Raw genomic sequence first — 8308 nt, 5'->3', positions numbered from 1 at the left:
GGGGGGTCAGACAGGCGGCTTATAGTCAAAGTGGCAACAGCTCATTTATTTAGCCAAAAATAGATACTTTCTTGTACAATTTGGTTCACACATATGTACATTTTGCTGTATATACAAAAAAAGTCAGACACGCTTATTCTCACGGAAACTCCACCCCCCAACGATGGATCTATTTGGTTTCTGTTTTATTTTATCCACTCCCCACACCCCCCATGTTTGAAGAGTCTCTGGGATCAGCGGAAAGGGAGAATAAGACCATTTTTTCCAAAGAGAGCAGTGACGGAGGAGACAGAGAAGTGGTGGGCCTGGGCTCGCCCTTGGAGGTGAGGCAGATGCAGACGTCCGGTGGCGCCCATGGGAAAGGGCAGAGAAGACAGCGGGGAAACAGACACGATGCCCTCCAAGGAGCCTGGGTGATTGGACCCACCCAGCCGGTCCACGGTAGAGCCTATTCTGATAACAAAGCAGAAAGACTCAGAGAAGGGTCTGGAAGCTGAAGGACTAGGGTGGAAAGTTCTCATCACTCCAGCAACCCCATTCTTAGATAGGCACAACTGAGGTTTGCTCAATCCAAACTCCTTCCAACCTCATTGAGCCCCTAGACTCTTCCTTCTAGATACAAGGGTGTGGGGTGGCGGTGAGTAGGGCGAGGGTATGGAGGAGCCGGCAGCCTAGGGATGCCCATCGTCTCTTCTGGGTGACTGTGCCCAGCCCGAATGGAGAGTGGGGGACCCAGGTCCTGGTAGTATCTGTGCGTCTTGGCACCCCCAGCGGGTTTTTCCCAAGTGCCCTGGAAGGACAGCTTTCTGGGGTCCCGTGGAGGGGAACAGGGGTGTTCCTGGCTGGAGTACCTATGGATCCTGGATTGAGACTCCCCAGCCATCAGGGGGTGGGCTGGCTGGGGGAGGGAGGCAGGAAATTTGGGGCTGGAGCTCCCTCTACAGGACGAAAGCGCCACTAGGCACCTACCTCAGATGGCCTCTCCAGCCAGGGCAGGCCAGGCCCTCTGCAGGCCCCTTCCTCGCTCCCTCCTCCACCCCTTGTCTTCTCTTTCAGTCCGCCAGCCTGGCCCAACTCTGACTTGAACAAGTTGTAGGGAGCACGGGAAGAGTGCCGCGGAAGTGGAGGGACCTTGTTTATACCTCAGTCCCCAGATTTAGTTGGTAAACTTACAGGGTGGCTGGATATCAGGTGTTTGTCCCCACCCCACCCCCTGGTGGGGGGGCCTGTGGCAGTCCCGCGGGTCCCCTGGGAGGTTTGGAAAGAACTTGCGGACCCAAAGCCATAGAACAAGGCACAGCATGTTCAATTTAGTGTACACTTCTAGGGCCGGCCAGAGCAGGGTAGGTCCTGGAAGGCCCCATCCATGACTCAGGCAGCTCCCCGCATGGCCCCCAGGGAACCCCACAGAACCTGGGTAACAGGGTGTGGTGGCCCCTAGGGGCAAGGGGGAAAGAGGGTCTGTTGGTGGCCAGTATGAGTTGGCGGCCTTTCCCAGAGCGCTGGTGAAACAGGTTGGTGTCTGAGCAAAGACCTTCCAAGGGAGGCTTCGACTCCCCTCTTGCCCGCCTGCCCCCCCAAGAGGTGGGAGGTGTCTCTCAGGCTCCCTCCCCTTCCAGCTCTTTCAGTGGGGTTCAGACTCCTTCCCAGGTCCCAGAAGCGGGCTGTGGTCCAGCTCAGGCACTGGGCGGCCTGCCACATGGAACGGGCTTCAACTCTCTGGGTCTTAAATGTCAGAGGCCAGGGTTTCAGGGCCAGGCAGAGCCTTCTGCTGTTGGCCTGAGTATCTTCAGGTGGGCAGTCAGCTAGTGCCTTCAGGCTTCATTGTGGCTCAGACCCAGCTCTCCAGTCTCCAGCCTGTGAAACTCTGGGCAGATAACTTCTTTGTGCTCTATTTCCTCATCTGTGAAATGGGAATCATGGTGCCTACCTCGCAGGAGGGGCCGATGAGACAAAGCAGGTCTGGTGCTGACATGCCCAGGGAAGGGAAATAGCCTTGGTCTTACTAATACACTAATCCAGACTCCCAGACCCCTCTCTTCGCCTCTGGGCACAATTCTGCCCACCCACTCCCCTAGACCATGACAATGAGGTGTGTGGCTTCCAAGCACCTCAGGACCCAGGTCAAACCAGGGAGAAAGGTAAGTCCCCAGACCAGGGCGATCGGGGGAGAGGGCACAGCAGCAGGCAGACAGCCTTTCCACGTGGAAGGACCACCAACCACCAAGGGAGGACGACGGAAGGCATCTGTTCACAGGGAGGTGGGTGTGGAGAGGCCAAGCCAAGCTCTGGGAAAGGTCTGACCCGCCCCCTGTCCTTGGTGACTCTCTAGTGTAAACCCTGCAGCCGGCTCACCTCTTCAGACCAGCTCATTCCAGGGATAATGGTCCCCGGATGAGACCAGTTTTGCCCCTACTGGAAGGGTGGGGTGTGGGGTTGCCAGAGGAAAGCTGGGGGACCTGGGAGTGGCTTCTGTGTCCCACAGAACACATGGGCCCTTCACATGGCCCTATAATGACCCCCATAAGAGAATGCGATCAAAACGAAAAAGATCCCATGGGCTTTCTAGCCTAAATAGGGCCGAGGAAGCAGCTTTCCTCTCCATTTCACCAGGAACAAGTTCTCTGTCCTCCTCCTCGAGCCATGCCCTCCCTCCTTTCAGGGATCCCAGGAAGGGCCCCTGACCACACTTTATTGTGCGGATCTAAAATTTTAAAAAGAAAAAGGAAGCTGGAGGGGTAGGGTTCACACAGAGAGAGAGAGAGAGAGAGAATGAGAGAGACTGAAGGAAGCCAGAGAAGAACAAGGAGTAAGAGAGAGAGAATATCTGGGAATCCTATCCTGGGTCCTGATTAAGCTTCAATTAGAAATAAAATATGTCAATCACTCCGCCTGGAAGGGGTTCCTGCTGTCGGGGCTGGTTATGCAAAGCACGCCAAGGTGTGTGGGGATAATCAATTAGGTCAGAGGAAGGAGTGTATGTCACTGCTTCCCTCATTAGCTGCATGGAGCTGGAGGGTGGGGGGGGCATCACCGGGCCAGAGAGCCGGAGGAGAATAAAATTATCTCCCTAAGTGATGGCCCACCTCTGGGACTGGGAGAGTCACCATTTCCAATTGAATTTATTTTCATGGGAATACAGGGAGGAGGAAGCAGCGGCAGAGGCTTCCCCCGGAGAGGAGAAGAAAGGGTGCGCCGGCCACCTACCTGTCCCAGGTGAGGAGAGAGGACACCTGCTGAGCAGGTGGTCTCCAGGCCCCCTGGAGGGACTACCCACTGTCTCAGGTCTGAGCTTTGGAAGGTAAGCAATAGGGATTGAATGCTTGGGTAAGAATTGGATGTCACACATCTTCACCGATTTGTTGGGACTTTCCATCAGGAAGTCTGGCTGTAGGCCTTACTATTCATGTCTTTCTAGAGCGTTCTCTGTATCCTGTAACTCCTGGCTGCTTGTACCCTCTGCCTCTACCAAATGAAAAAGGGCAATCGAGGGTATAGACAGATTACATCTGTGGCTAGAGCTACCTCCAACTTGAGTAGAAGCAAGTGTCATCCCGACTCGAGGCTCTGCGTTCACCAGCTGCGTGATGGTGGGGACTGGATTAGATGAATTTGTTCCAAGCCAAGGTTGTCTCATATTGGGCATTAGTGGAGGGGGGCCCATAACCTCTCCGGATGTTGCCTCCTGATCCTGATCAGCCTTGTCATCGGATCCAGCCAACCAACATGACCCCATTGAAAATGTCTCCCGGTGATTGTATCAGGGTCAACCTGGCTTACGTGGACCTCCTGCTTCCCTCCCAACAGAGGCTCCAGCCCCTCTAAAGATCATCCCGATTGTTTGCGTGGAAAACCCCACAAGGCGTCTTTTCCCGAGGGTGGGAGGGGTGAGTAACCAGGGCAAGCTTTGGAAGAGGTCCTGAGGTAGAGCGGTGGGTCCCTGCTGGGGGAGCCCCCACTCCCAGGACACACGACAATATCTGAGGACACTTTCCACTGCCATGATTGGGATGCTGCGGCATGTCATGGTTGGAAACCAGAGATGTGGCTGACACCAGGGATGCTGTCCCACAGACACAGGCCAGCCCTGATGGCAGAGAATCATGGGGTCCAAATTGTACATCATACCTCCGTCAAGAAATCAAGAAGGGGAGGTGGCTGGGGCGATTAGAGCAGCATGTTTTATCCCAGAAACACACAGCTTGCGGTGGGGAACCTTAAAGAAGGATGCTAAGGGTGGGGGGTGGGGGACTTTTGCTCTTTAAGACTTATGACCCTGGAAGGGGGCCAAAGGGGTGAGAGGACATGAGCAGGAAACTTGGCCAGCCTGGAAACCGGTATAATAGGTTTCGGCTCCTGAACCGCTGGACGTGGGATCATCTCAGGAGGGAGAGACAGAGTCATCTCCAAAGAGGATGTGTGTCTGGAAATTTGGGGCCTTTCTCCCTGGATATTTATATCAGGAGCAGGTTACGGGAATGTTCTCACAGATGAAAGCCTGACTCCTGTGGTTTGGCTCCTAATTGCCCCCTCTGAACCGCTGCCAGCCCTTCCTGCGCATAAATGTGCCCATTCATTTACCTGCTTATTTTACCCCAGAGCAGGTGTGTGTGTGTGAGCGAGTGTGCACACGCATGGGTGTGTGTGAGTGTGCGCGGTTGTGTGGGTGCTGTGGTGTGTGTGTGAGAGTGTCCGTGGGTGCGTGTGGGTGTGTGAGTGTGCACAGGGGCGTGGGGGAGCATGTAGGTGTGCGGTGTGAATGTGTGTGGGCATGTGCATGGGTGTGTGTGAGAGAGCATGCACGTGTGCATGTGGGTGAGTGTGTGGATGTATGTGGGAATGCGTGTGTACGTGCGGATGTGTAAGCATTGGGGGGTGCGGGTGTGCATGTGGGAGTGTGTGTGTGTGAGTGTGTGTGCGGGCGTGGGTGTGGATGTGTGGGTGCACGTGGGTGCGCGTGGGGGTGCGTGGGTCTGTGTGTCCCGTGTCAGGAAGCAGGAAGGAGACAAAGGCCGGGTAAGGTCTTACTCGGCCCGGCCATCTAGGGCGAGCAGGCTGTGATTTCATGGTTTTTGTGCCAGCGGCGAGCCTCACATTCTCCCACTGCTCTAGGCCGCTAACAAGTGGGCCCGCAGCCCTCCGGGGCCTTTGGAGTGCACTCATCTGAGAGATTGTGCTTTTCTCAGCCGCTCAGATTTATTTTGCTAAAGTTACAGGGCAATTATGGAAATGCGCCCTTTGAAGCTGGGCTGATTTCTCTTTATTTTCTTCTCCCTGACAAAGCAGAGCTTCCCTGCCTCTTGTGGGCCTTTTTTTTTTTTTTTTTTTTTTAAACCCTGCTCTCTTTCTCTCTTTCCTCTCTCTTCTTTTTCCTGGTAATTATTAGATAGCGGGAGTTTCCAGGGGTAATTTGAAAAAAATCTTTGGAACACTGATAAAAATGTGTGTAGATTAAAATGACGTTACTATTATTTTAACATTATGGGTTTTGGTTTGTGTGTGTTTTTTTTTTTTTTTTCAAATGGGATTTTGATGGCCAGGAGGGGAGAAATGAATTAATGATAGCAAGAGTCAGGCACCTCATGCCCAGATTGTGGGCCTAGAACATTCTTGCCAGCCTAGGGCCCAGCGTTGGGAGGCCCAAGTCTGCCTGGCAGGCCACCTGGCCTCCTGGGGCTCCCTCTGGGCTCCCAGAATGCTTAGCTCCACAAACTCAACAGGATGAATGCCCTGCTCCCCTTTCCTCACATGTCGGGACCAAGAGGCCCAGACTCAACAGAGCTGTGTTTTCTGGGCTTTGTACATTATCTCTCACTGTTGCACGGAATCTGGAAGCTCTGTGTGAACCAACCCAACTTATTTCCCTCTTTCCAGCCTGTTTTGCTTGACTTGACACTGGGGTGTTGAGGAAAAGTGTCTGTAGCCAGATGGTGTCAACCTCAGTGCTGGTGAGGCCTTCGATGGGGAAAGTGGCCTGCTTAGTGGGGGGGAGGGGGGTTCCCTCAGTTTCTGTTTTTGAAGTTTTCTTTGTCCATATTTTTCTTTGCTTCTTCTTTCCTCCTTTCTTGTCTTCGGAGGGGAATGGCTCATTATCTATACACAAACACTAACAGAAAGTCTCCTTGCCCTCAAGAGCTGGGTGTTGGCCTCAGTGGCTGGAGTGGAGGCCATGTCATGTCCTAGTTCCTTTACTCTATTCCCTAAAATAAAATAAAGTGGAGTTAAGTGCATATTATTTAATAAGTCTAACTGTTAACCATGCTAACCCCTTCCCATGAATTTTAGTTCCCTCTCACAACCTCCATCTTGGGGAGGGGAGGGACCCGATGAAGAAATTAAGGCTTAAAGACAACGTCAGTTTAAGAGACTCTTCGGGTACCAGGCAGAACATTCCATAGGCTATGCTGCTGTCTGGATTAAAAGGGTAATATGCATTTGTTTGTACAAAGAGCTGGTGTAATTGCCTCAGGGAAAGGAGCCAAGCAGCTGGGGGGGTCAAGGACAGGAGGGATATTTTCTCAGTCTCTCTCCATTTGCTCCTTTTGAACCACTGGAATGTGTTAGCCCTTCAAAAAGGTTTTTTTTGTTTGTAAATAACTAAAATGCAAGAGAGGGAAAGAGGGAGAGGCCAGACAGATGGACAGGCAGAAAGCAACTTCTCTGGATCTCACAGCATTCATTGATTCACTGACACCCACAGATATCCTCCCTCACCTGTAGGGGCGGGGCCGTGGGCCTTGGCTTCAAATGTCTTGGTTCGAATCCCAGCTCCAATGCTCCCTGTGTGACCTTGAGCTCTGTGACTGACTGCGCCTCTCTGGGCTTTGCTCCCTCATAAAACAGAAAGAACCATTATCACTTTCCCTTCCTCATACACCATCGAGAGGATGAAAGGAATTCATTCACACTTAGAACAGTGCGCCAAGACTAAGGATTTGCCTCATGCATAATGATTAGCTGATAAATCACAAATATTATTTGTATTAATGATGACAACAAGCACCCTAGACAATGGGTATGATTGCCCCATTTTATAGGTAGGTAAACCCAAACTCAGCCACTTGCTCAATGAGACCAATAGGCATGGAGTCAGCATTCAGACCCAGTCTGCCACTTGCTCAAGCAACAGGATTTGGGGTGGAGTGCTCATCGGCTGTGACACGGCTTTGCTCTTGCTCCACCTGCTTCCCCGATCCAATCGGGCCTGACCTTGTCTTGGGAGGGACCAAGAGCCTACACAGCCCCAGTCCACCACCTCCTCCCGGAGCCCTGCCATTTCCACCACAAAGTCAGCCAAGTTCAACGGCATGTAAGTGGCTGTGTCACAGGCACCAACTTGAACTGTTGCCTTTAAATTAAATTTTCAAAGTAAGTCCAGGACAGGTTGAAGATCTCTGTCCACTCGTTCGGTTCCTTCTCACTTTCCGTCCTGGTGGAAAGGGGCTCTCGGTACAGTTACACACCGGTGTCTTGCTGGAAGCGGCCATCCGTATTAGTGAAATAAAGGCAAGTCCTTCTTCCAGAGCTCGTTTTCACCATGTGCTCCTTGCAGCAGCAGCAATCTGGAAGCTTGTTAGAAATGCAGATGCTCAGGCCCCTCCCAGCTCCACTGACTCAGAATCTGCATCTTCCTAGCATTCTCCGGGGGAATATGTGTGCATATTCAAGTGTGAGAAGCGCTGGTCCTTATGTTCTCCAGTAAGAACTCTGGCCCTTCCAGAATGGAAACAGCAACAGTCTCTGGGACTTGGACCTCCATGGGATAAGCAGGATGGAGGATGCCGGGGGTGGGGGGTGAGGGTGGAGCAAAGGGGAGGAAAGGAAGGTATGAGAGAGGTCAAGGGAGAAGGTGTCAGGCATCAGCCTGAGGCTGAATTTAGTAGGACGTAAGACCTATTGTGCTCCTTCATCCGCCCTGAAGCATGTTCAAGGTTGGCTGTAACACTGGGCTCATTGTGGCCACAGCCTCTGCCCACAAGCCCTTCCAGATATTTCATGGAATGGGGATGTATGTAATTTAAAAATGTGGGACTTTATTAACAGTAGCTGATTTCTCACAGCATGACTCATAGCCGATCCCCACTAAACTCGGGGGCATCTCACGGAGAGAGGGGCGAATCAACATGACAGCTCTGTATTCGTTGTCTATTGTTACATAACAAATTGTCCCAAAACATAGAGGTGTGAGACAACAAGCAGTTGTGCTCTCACACGTTCCAAGCTTCAGGATTTCAAGAGCAGCTTAGCTGGGTAGTTCTGGCTTGAGGTTTCTCATGGGGTTACCGTCAAGATGTCAGGGCTGGCTGGA

This window comes from Mustela nigripes, chromosome 17 (assembly GCF_022355385.1).
Source record: "Mustela nigripes isolate SB6536 chromosome 17, MUSNIG.SB6536, whole genome shotgun sequence".
In the NCBI taxonomy this organism is placed as follows: Eukaryota; Metazoa; Chordata; class Mammalia; order Carnivora; family Mustelidae; genus Mustela; species Mustela nigripes.
The sequence above is the reverse complement of the archived record's forward strand: the minus strand, read 5'-3'. Positions refer to the sequence as shown.